Source organism: Aythya marila (genome assembly GCF_965140915.1).
Source record: "Aythya marila genome assembly, chromosome: 1".
NCBI lineage: Eukaryota > Metazoa > Chordata > Aves > Anseriformes > Anatidae > Aythya > Aythya marila.
Genome location: NC_139042.1, coordinates 72,309,778 through 72,326,347, shown reverse-complemented (window position 1 = coordinate 72,326,347; position 16,570 = coordinate 72,309,778). Strand labels below are relative to the sequence as shown.

Here is a 16,570-nt window from a genome sequence, read left to right as displayed (position 1 = left end):
TGAAAACATTCCTTATGAAGTTAGATCTGAATTGCACTCTGCGGAGTTTTTGCAACTGACTTCCAGAGAAGATCTTGGCTGATTGTGTGAAGCCTCATTTCAGAGTCTTTGTTTAGTCCATGGTGAAAAAAGCATTTTTCCTGTGACTAGGAAGCTCTATTGTCTAAGCTTTTCAAGATGCTCGAGGCTACACAGTGGAGAGAGTCCTTGACTCTGAGAATTTACAGCATAGAACTGACAGAACATTTTGAGAGGCCTGAATAAAAGGGGCATTCATGTAACTTATTTTCCATTTGGTTTTGTGTTTTAGTTTCCAGAAACAGAATTTGGACACATTCAGCAGCTTTCTGTTAGGCTCTTATCGCTCCCATGATTTAGGATTACTCTGCATTGCTTATGATAGTTCATTACAGAACTCATTGAGGTCAATGGAATGAGTGTCTTCAAAAAATCTTAAAAATCTGACTGCATCTCAGGACATAATTATGATGTTTTCTTTGTTTATAGGTAGGCTTCTTGATGCTATTGACAAGGAAGGCTTGAAGAATACCACATTTGTTTATTTTGCATCTGATCACGGGGGATCTGTACGGGCTTACAGAGGAAATGCCTGCTTAGGTGGATGGAATGGGATCTATAAAGGTAAAATCTTGGCAGCATGTGCATGCATAAAACTAGCTATTAAAAATAAATATAATAGATAGATGAATAAATAGAATAGATAAATAGAATAAAAAAGCAACATGCTGGAATGAAAATCTTAGTTTGTAAGGCTGGAGCAACTTCAGGGCATCAGCTAGTCATCCTTCAGTTCCTAAACAAGATCTCTTTCACCAAAGCTGCTCCTGACAACTACATTGTCTTATCTATTCTTGAAGACGTTCAGCAATCCCCCAAGTACTCATTTGCATTGTCAATGCTACTAGATTTGTTTGTTTCCTGTTATTTACCTTTCCTTGCTTCAGATTATGCAGAAGCTCTTTCCTTATTCACCAATCTAAATTATTTTATTTGACACAATTTCATCTTGGCAGAACTATTACTGATATGCTAATTTCCTTCTACATGCTTAAAAGTTATATGATTATTGATTGCAATATTTATTCAGGCAGTCTACTGCTATTTGTTTTGGTTTGTTCTGCTTTGTTTTCCAAGACAGACACCACAGCTTGCCTTTTTCCAGTCTGATACCTCAGCAAATCTCCACAACTCAAATAAAACAACTCTTCATCAACTAGTGCTATGAATGCTCCAAACATTCATCAGGTTCAGACTGTTTGAAAACATCTGCCCTTAGTCAAGGCTTAATGGATGCCTAATGGATGATAGGGTAAACTGTTTGTTACTTGGTAACAAGCCGGGTTTGTGTATTAAAGACTCATACAGAAGCATCATTAAAATCAGTCAATATTTCAATTTTCTTTCCTGATTTGTTTGTTTGTTTCCCAGTGGATAGCAACTAGTACTTTTGCCTTTTTTTTTTTTTTTTTTGCCATGATACTTCTCATTTCTCTCTCTCATCACTAGTTAACTTACATTACATGTTCTGTGCTTTCTGATTTTGTCATTAAGAGTCCATAAAATAAACCCATCCTTAATAGCCTGACTGAGATTCTTCCTCTTATATTAGAATCATAGAATATCCTGAGTTGGAAGGGACCCTTAAGGATCATCAAGTCCAACTCTTGACACCGCACAGGTCTACCCAAAAGTTCAGACCATGTGCCTAAGTTCACAGTCCAATCTCTTCTTAAATTCAGACAGGCTCGGTGCAGTGACCACTTCCCTGGGGAGCCTGTTCCAGTGTGCAACCACCCTCTCTGTGAAGAACCCCCTCCTGACGTCCAGCCTAAATTTCCCCTGCCTCAGCTTAACCCCGTTCCCGCGGGTCCTGTCACTAGTGTTAATGGAGAAAAGGTCTCCTGCCTCTCGACACCCCCTTACGAGGAAGTTGTAGACTGTGATGAGGTCTCCCCTCAGCCTCCTCTTCTCTAGGCTGAACAGGCCCAGTGACCTCAGCCGTTCCTCCTACGTCTTCCCCTCCAGGCCTTTCACCATCTTCGTAGCCCTCTTCTGGACACTTTCCAACAGTTTCATGTCCTTTTTATACTGTGGTGCCCAGAACTGCACACAGTACTCGAGGTGAGGCCGCACCAGCGCAGAGTAGAGCGGGACAATCACCTCCCTTGACCTACTAGCGATGCCGTGCTTGATGCACCCCAGGACACAATTGGCCCTCCTGGCTGCCAGGGCACATTGCTGGCTCATTACTCCTTCTTGGACTTGGAATCCACAGAAAAAGCACATGAAATGCCTAAATAATTATACTTCCTAATTTTCCACTGAAATACATGTACGAAGACTTAAACTTGTGCCCTTTAATACTGGTTCTTTAAAGACTCACCAGTTCTTACTGATATTTCCCCCACAAACAGTTTCTCCGAGGAGTCCTCCTTTACCAGTCCTGTAGCTTTATTCAAATCTACCTTGCTGGAGTTCCTTGTTTTGTTTTTTTGCCTTACTTCTTTAGGTCTTAAATTTTTCATGGTCACTCTTACCAACCCACCTTCCATGTGGTTATTCTCCACTTATTCTTGCTCTAGTACTAAATCATAGAATCACAGTATGGCTTGTGTTGTAATAGACTTTAAATGTCATCTTTTTCCAACCCCTCTGCCATGGGCAGGGACACCTCCCACTAGATCAGGTTGCTTAAAGCCTCATCCAACCTGGCCTTGAACACTTCGAGGGATGGGGCATCCACAGCTTCTCGGGGCAGCGTCTTCCTGTGCCTCACGACCCTCTGAGTGATGTTTCTTCCTAATATATAATCTAAATCTCCCCTCTTTTAGTTTAAAACCATTACTTCTTGTCCTATCACTACAGTCCCTGATAAGAGTCCCTCCTTAACTTTCTTGTAGGTACCCTTTAGGTATTGAAAAGTTGTTCTCCAGGGGTCTCCCCGGAGCCTTCCCTTCTCCAGGCTGAACAACCCCAACTCCCTCAGCCTGTCTTTGTAGGAGAGGTGCTCCATCACTTTGGTCATCTTCAAGGCCCTCCTCTGGATTCGTTGTAGTATGTCCATGTCATTCTTCTGCTGGAGGCCCCAGAGGTGAATGCAGGACTTCAGGTGGGATCTGATGAGAGCAGATTAGAAGGGGAAAAACACTTCCCTCACCCTGCTGGCCACTCTTCTTTTGCTGCAGGCCAGTATACAGTTGGTTTTTCTGGGCTGCAAGAGCACATTGCCAGCTCACATCAAGCTTCTCATCAACCAACACCTCCAGGTCCTTCTCCTGAATTCATAAATACTCCCTTCTACTTGCTTTTTCCATCTCTTTTGTCATTTGTAGAAAATAAGCAAGGAAGAAAACAGTTTCTAAAGCCCACTGCTGGTTAGTATTTGTTTTTCCTCCATTTCCCTTAGATGAGCTCTGTACTCCTTTCTCTGTACTTCACCATGAACTCAGCAGTGCTGCTTTGCATCAAAGCATACATCAGTGCAGCAGAGGCTAAAGACCAAACCCTTAATGCTTTTATGACAACAGCTCTGATGAGATTCCTTAATCTGGACTGAAATCCTTTGGAATTCCTCTAGCTGTCTGAACCCATGAGATAACTCTCCAGATTTCTAAGACCTGAAAAGCCACTCTGATATCTTCGGCAGCTTAGCACTTACTGTATAATGAAGACTGAAAACTGTTCCTATTGCTTATTTCCCTACAAATGAAGATTCAGGTGCTTTGATCTTGCTCAGCATCAAAATGCACATTCTCTAGCAGTAAGTGCTTTGATAAGCCACACAATAAATTTTTGATAGAGCTTAGATCACATCCAGTAGCAGTCCTAAATGCAAAATTAGCCTTCAGTTCTGGACATGAAGTTTCCATACCAGTAACAGATGCCAAAAAAAAAGCCAATGGACTAACTTGAGTCTAACCTAGGGTATTCACTAGCCTAAAATAAGAACATGAATAACAAGAGGTGAAAGGTGAATGTGGTTAGATAGTGACTTCAATGAGGCCAATGATGAAAACATGCCTGCTTAGAGATGAGACAAGGGGAGATAGATATAATACTAGTTTAGAAATTAACATCAGAAAGGGGTTATTCACATTTATCTCTGCATACAACAGAAGAGGGGATATCCCGTTAATTCATAAATACCTGTAGAACTCACTGCTGTAAGGTGTTATTACTGCTAAGAGGATATTAAAAACAAGAAGAGCCATGCACATGGGTAATAAGAACAGGTGTTAGTAAACAACAAGGTGTGAGAAACCATCATTCTACAAAGCACAAGGTTATTGCACAAGTAGGTGGACTTGCCCTTTTTGTAATCCACCATACGACTTTGTCAACCTCTCAAACCAAGCTCTGGGAACCTTGCCTCTCAGCACTAAGTATGAGCATACCTCGTCCATAGTAAAAGCCAGGGCCTAGTTTAAACAACCATCCACATTTGCTGGTTTATTAACTGAACTAATACACCAGCTTCAAGTTTTACTTGACAAATTTTCTACCAGTTTTTTCAGCAATGTCTGGGCATTTCTGCCCTCAATAGAATGAACAACAGAGTAAATGTCATGTATGTACCTGAGCTTCACACTTACACTTTTTTTATTTTCTGAATGGACCATCAACTTGGCTAATGGATTTCTGGCTTTAATGGAGTTAAATGGATTTTCTGGCTTAATTAATATACCCATCCTTGACATTAAGAACAGACATTTGCAGTTAATTAATCATTCTCACTTTGAAGCAGCATTCAAAAATATTTATATATATATATATTGGCTAACAAGATAGCCAACGCATGGAAGAAAAAAATATAGGAGAAGGTTAAGAAGATTAGAGGAATGCAGAAAAAAAAAAAAAAAAAAAAAAAAAGAAGACTTTGGATTTTTTTCACATCAATAGAAATGTAGGTGGAAGTCTTCCTTACTGTAAAACATTTAGAGTGCTTCCCCATTTACCACACGGTTCTGCACATGGGGCCATGGGACCACCTCAGACCATCCCTGGGATTGTAAACTCTTGGAGGGCAATCATTATCATAGTTCCTCTCACTGCTCTCCAGGATTGGAGAAATCATTTTGTAATGTTCAGCAGCCTCTGGTTTAGAAACGTCTGACTGTGGGAGTGTGCCCATGGGGGTCGACAAGCCCCAATCTGTTGACCAAGTTTGCCCTGTGTTAATTCCTTTTCTTGGGCACCATGTGAGGCTGCAACCTCTCTTTCATTGACAGAGCCAGATATTGCTTTTTACTAATAACAGATGTGCATGTTTTTAGGGAGTGTGATTATTCTCAAACATGACATTCAATTAAAAATACAGGTTAGAATGTCCTCTGAAGCATCAGAGGGTGAAATTATTCCTCTTATGCCCAAAACGCTGCTTTGTATTGAGTTTCTATATATACCCCACAAAGAAGTTTAAAATAAAGTAATAAGTAATCAGCTTGTTCTTGAAGAATGGGGCTTGCATTGTAGTCATTTTGCTGTTTTCCATGTTTTCATTAAAAGTATTTGAATATTTTGAAATTTTTAAATCCTTTAATTATACATGCATAATAAATGCCCAGTATCTCTCATTCTTATATTTATCTGTTTTTGTTTTGTTTTGTTTTTTCTCCTCTAACAGGTGGAAAAGGAATGGGAGGTTTGGAAGGAGGGATCCGTGTTCCAGGAATAGTTAGATGGCCTGGAGCATTGCCTGCAGACATAGTTATCAGTGAACCAACGAGCCTTATGGACATTTTCCCAACAGTGGTTCAGCTGGCTGGAGGGGTAGTGCCTCAAGACAGGCACAAAAGTGGGCTTCATAAACCATGCTTGCTCTCCTTCCTTGATTTAGATCAAAGCTGATTATATGTCACACATCCTAATGCCCATGGGTTAAATTCTATTAGTTGTTAAACCAGATAGTTCTCTAGCAATCTTCTGCTTAGTTTTCCCCATCTTACCTTAATACATGGGAAAGGCAAACAACATGTGTTATCAAGGATCAGTTAGATAACTCAGTTTTCTAATCACTGAAAGGGAACCTGGACTACTGGAGTCACTGGGATGACTTTGGGAAAAAAAAAAAAAAAAAGAACTTTTATATGAAAAATTGCAAATTCATAAAGCTGGTTGGTCCTGTTAAAAATACCTAAGACAGGCCCTTTCCCGGACTGGGATGCCTGGTTCTTTGTGAGTAGGGAAGATGGATCAAACAGCCTGTATTTGGTACCAGTAATGGAGAAGTTCATTCCTCGGAAGTAAACAAATGGTAGCATCTATGTTAGACTCCTCTAAAGAACAAGTGAAAGGCTGGATGCCTATGGCATTCTGAGCAAAAAGCAGAAAAGTCCTTGTGTTGCATCACTAAGCCAACTGTCAGCCAGTTAACTAAGTGGCACTATTTTTACACAGCCCTAAGCTCACAGAGATATCGGTGACTTCAGTTTCAGGGAGTCAGATTAAAAGTGGTGACCCTTGCCTTTTCTATGGTTATCACTTGTTTACCCCTAGGAAAATTACATTAATGATAATTTATCTCTCCAGGATGTGTGAACTAAATGCAATTGCACAAACTGCTATTAACTACTAATCGCTGGCCTCCACCCTTCTACACAATTAAAAATGCCAGGGCTCGTTAGCTAAACAGTAGCTTATTCTAGAAATACCTGAAATCCTAATTCTGCATGCATGCTGAGTGCATACCGCTGCAGGGTGAAACTCCTGAACAGCCTGGTGACCTCCGTCCTCTTCATCAGGGTCATCGACGGATGCACCTTACTGCCTCTACTGCAGGGAACAGCTCGGCACTCAGAGCACGAGTTCATGTTTCACTACTGTGGTGCAGTGTTGCATGCAGTGCGGTGGCACCAAAAGGACAGCGAGTATAAACACTTCCATCCTCCCGCTGATCAGAGATAATGCAACAACCTCTAATTTCCAGTACAGTAGCATGTAAAAACATCTCTACACATCTGGAGTGTCTTTCTTTAAACTTTTGCAAGGTGCACAATGGCTGAGCTGTTCACTAGCCATCCTGCCTTGCCTGAGGGAAGGGTTTTGCTTCCTGTGTAGCACAGCTTTAAGATTCCATGTTGTTGCTGTGTCTCTATTGCTTTTGCTGTGCAAGCACTCAGAATCAGCTTTACTTTGAAGAAAAAGGAACTGCACACATATGGTCTTTATCTTAAGGAGTAGTTTGTTTTCAGTAGCCCTACGTTATTTGTTTTGTTCTTTTTCAGCTGTGGCATTAGGCAAGCTGACTGTAGCTGTAATGTTCTCTCTAGCTTTCAACAAGCACCAAATTTTTGCTGATGTCATCCTCCATTGAAGCATAAAATAGAATGGGCTAGCGACAGGAGGCTGAGTCCTTACTCCTGCTCAGAATGGAGGGTGGCATCTGTGTGACCAAACAGAAGCAGTGATTCACCTCCTGACTAGCACATCTGGGCACGTCATTAGCAAGTTAGATCAGTCGCACCTAAAAGTGCCTGCTGCTCTCCACTGACTAAAAAGGGAGCGGAGACTGCCCATATCAGATATAAAAATCTCCCTTATGTTAACTTAAAGTTACTTGAGATTAATTATACCTTCTGTGAGCAGATGATGTGAGAGTATTTGTAAAGCTGACAAATTAGTCATCACCACTATACATTTTTGTTTGTTTTCATTCTGCACAGCTGGAAAAATTCAGAAGCCAGTGGAGTAGGCTATACCTACTCACCTTCCTTTAGGAATTTGAACGAGCCCCTTTGATTTTTGTTTTCTGTATTTATGAAGTGAGAGAATAATTACTGAGATCTTGTGAGACTACAATTAAGTAACAGTTACAAAATGCTAGGGTATTCCACCAACATCAGCTGTTCAAATTCAGCTGTTGGTATGCTGACAAGAAGCTGGCTGTTTGAGAAGTACTTTGAGTGCTGACAGTGTGGTGAGATGTCAGGCAGCCCTGAAAATCTTTCTTATGTCAATGTTAACTGAGTGATCTTTCTTGAACTTATCTAGATTTTCTTTATGATGCTTTCTGATACTATGGCAGTTTCAAAAATTAATAGTATCAAGACCAGAGTCTACCTGCTGAGAAAACACCTGAAAACTGCAAAACTTATTCATACTTGCAAACATTTCAGAATAGATTTTCTCTGTTCCTGTCACAGATGAGATCGTTCTGCTAGAACACACAAGGGCATCAGGATAATTACTGAGAGCTTTGCAGTCCTTCTTGTTGGCGTGTATAAACACATACCAGGGTTGCAACACCAATTTTTTTTAGTCACGCTGCCAGTTTAAACCTGAGGTCAGTGCCCTTGACATCATGCCACAGAAGCCTGGCTCCGAGGCAGGAAGTCACTGAAAGTCACTGAGCTTGGCTGGCAGGAAACGTGGGGGAAAGCAACAAAGACTTAATGTACTGCGCCGGGGGCCAGTGGCCGGGGCTGACGAGGGGGCTCGGCTGTGGGCCGGGCAGCAGCCGCCCAGCGGAGCGGGAGGGGAAGGCGCCGCCAGGGGGCAGCGCGGCACCGCCACAACCGCCCCAAACCGCCATAACCGCCGCAACCGCCGCCGCGCTCCGCCTCAAGGCGCAGCTACCGCGCTTGGGGGCGCCTCGGCGTGAGTCAGGCGTCAAATAAGCACTTTAGACAAAGAGATTAATAAATAATGACAATAACAATTCCCTGGATCTTTGGCGCAGTTACCAGACCCACTTTTCGTTTTTAAATTTGGATAAGCATGCAGAGGAGCGTGCTCCCCCCCTCCAATCACAAAAATCCATCACAGGTTGCTTATGAAGCAACCCACCCTGAGCATATCATGTTCTTGTGCTTTGGTTTGCACTGTGGAATGAACTTGAAGACCGTAACTTTAGAGCAAACTCTGAAATAGCTTCTGAAATAGCTTCTGGTTTCACAACAAATACGCTCTCATCACTCTCAGATTTTGAGCAGATAGGACCAGAGAGTTAATTTCCAGTAAAGCACCCCCAAAGAAATATAGTGCAAATATCAAGCTATTAACACCTCTTTTGCTCTACTAATCAGTTTTTAATAGGTTATCTTACTTGCAATATAGACACAGATATGATATACAGATGTTATACAGGGTTATTTTGTCTTCCTCTGAAACTAAAGCACAGCTACAGCGCTCATGCCTTTCTACAGTTTTTAACATTGAAACACACTGTGGATGGCTAGGGGATTGAAAAGAATAGGATGTTCTGCATATGAAAGACTAGCTTACCAAATATTATTCTTTTGCTCAACTTTCAGCTAGGGCAGAAATTCTGATTCTTTGCTCTGACAGCCATTCCTTCTTACTAGGCTGGCAGACGTTAAGTCTGTTTAAGTTTTCTTATAGTTGAGCCCACTGAAAGGTGTATCACATTCATATTATGCATTTAATAGCTGCTCCCTTGTATTTGCTGGACAGGCTGAATATGAAGCCATTGTGTCTTACTGTCAGGATCCATAAATTAAGCCCTTCGCTGAAGCCAGAAGAATCCTTTGGCTGTATGTTGAAGTGTTTTCCTCTACCACAACACAATAAGACTTATTAGTGATAGCCCATTTCTTTCTGCTCATTAAATTGATTGATTGTTACCAGATGGGTTTGAGAGATGTTTGGATGGAAGAAGCAGGTTTTCTTTCCCTTAGATATATTACATTAACATGTTGCCCTAAAATTCACACGCATTCTTCAAATTCCGTCAGAGATACTTCAGTAGTAAATTGTGTATCCCTCCTTGCCTCTTGGAGATGGCCCAAATCTCTGCTGGTTCCATCATTGCTGATTTATACCACCTTTTTTAATTTTTAATTCTTTTTTTTTCCTTTTTTTTTTTTTTCCTGATCCCTCTGTAACCTCATTGTTTACTCAGCTCACCAGCACAGGTTAATTACAGTCAGCCTGACTCTGTCCTTCCGAATGACCTAACAAGGACCCAGCTCTCTCCCACTCTGCAACCCCAGTAATTCTTTGCAGCTGTGAAAAACAGATATTAAAATTTTTGCAAAATCAGAACAATTCTGCTTAGGCACTCTACTCTTGATTGCTGTAGGATATATGTTGTGAGGAATTCAGTTCAGTTGGTAAAGAGTGACTTGATTTGCTTTTTCTGAACACTGATCACAAACTTCTCTATTGTAGGAGTTCATAGCTGTCTATCTCCTATTTGTCTGTGAAATGGTCGGTCATTTTAGCTATATCACAGTCATACAGCTAATCAGAAAAAAAAATGCATATGGCCTAGAGGGTACTTGTTTAACTCCTTCTAACAAGCATCTATGCTATGCAACCAACAGACATAGGACCCAAACCCCATGCGTAGGGAACCCTGATATGACAGAGAGTGCTCACGTTCTTGTTGTAAGATAAAAACATACTTTTAGTCACAAGACAGGGAAAAGTAGGTGGTGTCGGAACACATCCTTGCCAGCAGGATAGCACCCACCCAAACAGAGCTAAGGAATACCTGTCCCCGGTAAGTCATCATCAGCAGCGAGCCATTTTCTTTTCTGAAATCCAGGTCTGCATCCTTTCTCTGACAACTTCAGAAATGGAGACATCTAAAATCTAACAATTCTAAATGTGTTATATAGAAACATTTCAGAAACATTGAGCCATCATCCCTGCACAGAAACGTAGAACCATAGCTTAGCAGGATGTGGAAATTGTAGAGTAGGAATTAATAGAAACATGGCAAGATAGAAGCAGATCTTAAGCTAAAAGATTATCCAAGCTTTAATAGCTGTTATTTGCTTCCCCTCACATTTTAAGAAGGTTTTGGGCAGTGATGGTGGTGGTTTTTGTGTTTTGTTTTTTTTTTTTTCCAATTAACAACTTCTCCTAACGACTGTGACACAAAACAAATAGAAGAGTAAAGCTACAGAATCCCCAACACAAAGCTCAGCACAGGGGACAACAGACAGAAGGACAGTTCAGCAGATCCCATTGAACCAAAAAGAAAAATGCCACGTAGGCATTTGTCATTTGAGATGTTGGCTGTTTGTGCTCAATGCTTCAAAGAAAGGGCTCCAAGTGTTGAAGATCCCCTTTCTTCTCCTCTCCTTTTTCAGATGTAGTGTCTAATAGCTGTCTTCTTACTGGGCTCTTCTTTGCCTCCTCTTGGAACGTGCTCAGTGTAGTGCTTTCTAAACACAGGGAGAGGAACAGAGGGAAAGGAGGAGGGAGGGGGAAAGGAAAAATCCCCATTTGAACTACATTTACTTTGTCATTTTTTCACTACAAGTTAGTTTGCACTTATCCAGTGGTCAGTACAACAGCTTGGTGAAATACAAGCTCTGAAGCTGCAAACTGATTGCATTCATGGTATTCACTTAACAACTATCCCCCACATTTTATTGTTTTCATGGCCTGCCATTAATGCCCTATTTGAAGAAGTGCTTGAAAATGGGCACAGAAATGTGTTGCATCAGCTCCTGCCCAGGTGCTGCTCTTGGCTCAGACATACAGAGCTAGCAGAACCACCATCTACCTGTATCTACACTGAGAAATGGGGGATACATTCTCCATTTTCCCCACCAAGAGGAGTATAGAGTTTTAAAGGGTCACAAGAAATGGGCAGGCTTTCTGCACCCAAAATACTAGACCTAAGCATCCACCAAGTGTATGTGGCCTTGCCAGCACTCACAGCTCAGATGTGCCTTTGAGTCATGAAAACAATCCTGAGTCCCTGCCAGGTCCCCAAAAGAGCTTTTTCCCCAGACATGACAGCCACGAGGGGAGCTTGCAGGTAACTTAAAACTTGAACCACCCTTCCAGGGACCTCCCTGACTCCTACTGCCACTAAGCTGTTCAAATGTGGTTTTGTTACAGGGGGCACCACATGGAAAGCTCATTATGTGACTCCAGTATTCCAGCCAGAAGATTCCAGAGCCTGTTTTGGAAGACGAATTTGCCCGTGTTTCGGGGACAGTGTAACCCGTCATGACCCTCCCCTGCTGTTTGATCTCTCCCAAGATCCTTCTGAGGCAAATCCTCTCTCAGCTGACACTGAGCCCTTGTTTGATACCATAGTGAACAGAATAGGGAAGGCTGTGGAAGAGCATCGCAGGACGCTGACTCCAGTCCCACAGCAGCTCTCTTCTTACAATAACGTATGGAAGCCATGGCTGCAGCCGTGCTGCGGCATGTTTCCCTTCTGTTGGTGTGATAAAGAAACCAACAAAGCCGATGACATGCTTTAATACCAAAATCAAAGTACAGTTAGCTTAAAAAAGGTACTAATTTTCACATGCACAGGACTACAGTCATATAGAGATGGGGACAAATTACACTGTAATAACTGAAAGGGACGATCTCTTCTCTCACAAAAATTCACTCAGCCTATACTTTAAAAAAAAAAATATATATATATATATATGCTCAAAACATATTTTGTCTGAGTCACCTGTATAATCTATACCTCAAATGCACAATTCTACATCAAATATCCAGGTAAATGAACCAAAATTTCTTTCCTCACTGATTTTAAATTCAAATAAGTTATAGATGGCATGAAATCAAACTTTAATTGCTGCTGTATATACAGGTAACATGCTTGTTAAGGCAAAAGGACTGAGTCCAAGTAGATCTCTCCTTTCAAGCCTTGCCTTTTTAATAGAAAAAGCTGTTGTGTGCTTAGAGCACAGTTATGCATTTAACTTGGAGCCATGAAAACACACTGGCCTCTAAGAAATATAAGCTTTTATTTTACAGCAACAGTTTGCTTTATCTGTGCATTCATTTATCTATCACATAAGAATTCCCAGCGGGGAGAAGACAAACAAAGAAACTGCAAGTATGTTTTAAAAAAGTAGGTAGCTAAATTTACAATCCCAAATTCAGCAGGAAAGTATCCAGCTCTTCTGGAATGCTAAACCACGGCGATTCCTACTGACGCACCTTTTCTATGTTGTTAAATCATGTTCTGTGTAAGAGCATTGAAAATCATCATCCAGCTGCCTGGACAAGATAGGTCCCAAATTTCACAATCTGCGAGACTGATTCATAAGCTGCATGTCCCACTTCAACGGTAATGCCCCCGATTTCATATGCTCCACACTAATACGCTCCATGAAAAATGTGCTTTGTTTTGGAAGACGGTATTTTGATTTCAGCAGGAGGTGTTAAAAAATTCACAGCACACTAATCACCTCAGTGTATGTATAGGTCATATTCGACAAGCCAAACAAGTGTCAGCACTCTGCACAGTCATTAGGGAAAGGTAGGGAATTAAAATGTCTAATCCTCTCTCGCTGCTCTCTGGTTAACTAAATCATTGCTCAATATATAATCCTAACCATGTTTTTGCAGGGGTTTTGTGTCAGCTCCAATTTTTATGCAGAGGCTCCTACATTTTCTGCTTAAAAAAAAAAAAAAAAAAAAAAAAAAAAAGTACGCTGTGTGGCAGAGACAACTTCTAAGCCTTCCTGAGCACTGTGTTCACTCCTACCATGCAGCTAAATATCTGCATGATTTCAAGTGACAAGGGAGGGCAAGACCAGACCAGCAGAAGCTTCAGGTAACTTGTTTCCCTAAACCTATCAGCTTTGCACAATACGAAGGTCACCCATGTGTCAATTTTCCCCCTTGTAGAACAGGGAGGAGATAAGGAGGCCAGGGCAGCACAGCACTGCGGGGTTGGTAATCCCAGAGCAGCGTGCAGCTCTCGAGCTGTGACAGCTGGTCCCAGTCCTTTCACCAGCCTCAGGACAAAACAGCACGTGTGCCTGGAATTACACACTTTTTGAGGTGTTTTCAAGCAAGCTCCTGACTTTTATCCCCCATGTGCACATCACCAGTGTGGTAAGTCACAATGTTTTGGTCTAAAGAGCGCACGTTGTGACCATGATGCAGCACCAAAAGAAGTCTCCATACAGCAAAAATGGTATTTCTTCACGTTATTTCCACTTAGTATTTTTCCTCTAAAAGGACACTGAGCAAATTATGCGGATGTTATTCTGCACAAATCAAAGGGCTAATCTGACAATGAACTGATAAGACAGATCAATGTCAGGCTTGACAGAAGCATCTAAAAATACATTTGTTCTTACTGCTTGATAGCATTTAAATCCAGATCGGCCTTGCTAAGAACTTGTCAAAAGATATTTTTCTGTGTCTGACAGGGATTGAAACCAGAGCAGCTGGATTCACAAGGAAAGAAAAGAGCCTAAAAGACCCTGTGCTTTAAAGCCAGTTCGGCTGACGCAGAGATGGAGGAGCGATCTTGCTGCTCAGGGGGGAACAAAGGCAAAAGTCAGAGTCAGTCCAGCCTGCCCAGTAACATCTATGCTGCCAGTAAAGCCTGGCCATAAAGTTACCCTCTGATCACCCCAGCACTCTCCTCCCCACCCCCAACCAGTCAGACACAAGAACCTGCCCCATCACAGGCTGGGCCATGACTAATGGGTCTGCCAAGAGGCAGGCAGCACAAAAACACAGGTCTTGCAGGCAGAGTGGGAAGCCCAGTACATCAGCGAAACCCCCAAAACCAATCTCTGACCAGAGTGTGAATATTTCTGGCCCGTGGTCAAAGGCAGGCTAAGAGCTAGCAACAGGAGCAGAGGGCATTTGGATGGGCTGATACCACATCCAGCACTAAAGCCTGCCCTTCACCTCGCAGCAGAGACATGGTAAATCATCACCAGAATTAGAAATTATTTAGATTTTATTATTATTAAAGTTATGAGGTAACTTATTTTACCTGTTTCCTGCAGATCCTGGCCATGGAGTGGTGGCAGATCTCTTGACTTTATGCATCCAGCAGCCTGCTCTGCAGGACATCACGCTATTCCTATGTCCCGGGAACACACATTCCCCCTAAAGCAGGTGAACCCAACACCATGCTTAAGAGTTGTGCTGGGTGCATGCTTCCAAATAAAATGCATTAACGAATAAAAGGCTGTTTTTGTCAAATGTGACACATTTGCATCTGTATGATACTAAAAAATAAACTCAGTTACAAAGGAGTGCTTTTTTTCTGAAAAAAATGTAATGATATTCCAAAAAAAAAAAAAAGGAATATATGATGCTCTCTCCATTGTTTTCTCATGGCTTCTCCCTTTGTAGAAGGGAAGAAGCACCACATGAACTGGCCTATCAGGCGAATCTGAGAGACCTTGTAAACCACCAAGCCACTGTTAACCACAGGAGAATGCGCCTACATATGGTTAAATACAGGTGCCATACAGAGGGAAGCAGCCCTGTAACAAAAGAAATTTGTTTTTATGGAAAGGGCTGTGGCTGAGCTGTACAAATGTCTGACATTTGTGATGTATGAAGCTGACTTCCATCTAAATAGTTTGATCATTATTAAATAACATTTGGAATCTCTGCACTAGACTGACTCAACAAAGTAATTGTTTTGAGTCTCACAACAGTGAGACAATAAGCTTCTAAAATAACTCACTTCACCGTGTTTAAATACCACAGACGCGTTTGACTTGCTCTCTGCTGTGACCCAGGGGAACACCACTGCATAAATCACTAGAGCCCATCACCTGAGAGTACAAATAATTGTGTAACAGACAAACTGAGAACAGAAATTTCTGTTTGGGGGACACAACTCATTTACACGAGTAATGAAAGGGAAGAAGTGAAATCAAAAGACTTCTGCTCCCCACTGGATTGTAGGCTAAAATACATACACACATAGTGTTGAAATGAATCTCAGAATATTTCTGTAGAATGTTTTAATTGCAAAATTATTTCTGAACAACTCTGCAAAACTCAAATTTATTAAAAGCATATTTTCTCTTTGCATTACTGTGCTGCATTACCAAGATGTTTGAAAGGGGAAAAAAAAAAGTGACATTTCTGAGGAAAATGGGGATATTGCAGATTGTGAATGACTTTAGCTTCTGTTCTGCCACATTTCTAAAGGCTGTAGGTTTTTGAAACACAAAGAATTTAAGAAGGTTTCAGAATGAAAAAACAGGTACCCACCAATCACAAGTGATCGTTTTTGTTCCAAATACTTAATAATATGGGTAGGCTTTGAAAAAATGCAGTTCTTTAAGTCTAAAATAAAAGAAAATCACCTGTTTCTAGTATTACACATCTAAAGGAAAACCACCTACATCTATCACAGTTCAGATCCCTCTACAGTCCTGTAAATGGAAACAAACACTCCTCTGAGGTGGTTAATGTCCTGTCATCCTGAGGTGGGAAAAATATTAAAATAATCACAAATTGAACCCTGACTGTCTAGGAATGTTTTTCCCTTCAATTTACTGATAGTTTAAAGGAACCTGGCAACCTCCAAAGCAAGGTTAAGGAAAAGGCTTGCAACTGTGCCTTTTCATGTATTCATGGTGTATCATTGCAAGCATTCTAATGGTTTTTATAATGATTTATAATGTTATATGTAACTTATTATTTTTAAATACCTTTGCTGAAATCATGATATGCAATTATTAAAAGTGCAAAATTTATACCAGGAGGTAACAAACTCCTTGAGCGTTGCCCCTTGTAACTCAGCACCACATAAACTACTTGTTCATGAGCCAGACAGCTCAGGATGAACAGACTTTCAGCTGAAGCATTTTGCAGCCCACACACTGAAAAT

At 41.3% G+C, this 16,570-nt stretch overlaps 1 pseudogene across 1 annotated transcript in view; it reads left to right on the top strand.

Moving 5' to 3' along the window:
- Positions 1 to 12,209, top strand: part of LOC309880410 (arylsulfatase D-like) — a 29,631-nt pseudogene extending 17,422 nt beyond the window's left edge. Inside the window, exons 7-10 of the transcript XR_014319582.1 lie at positions 512 to 642; positions 5,645 to 5,807; positions 6,762 to 6,883; positions 11,839 to 12,209. The product of XR_014319582.1 is annotated as an arylsulfatase D-like (transcript). The remainder of the gene's footprint in view (positions 1 to 511; positions 643 to 5,644; positions 5,808 to 6,761; positions 6,884 to 11,838) is intronic.
- The last annotated feature ends 4,361 nt before the right edge of the window (positions 12,210 to 16,570 follow it).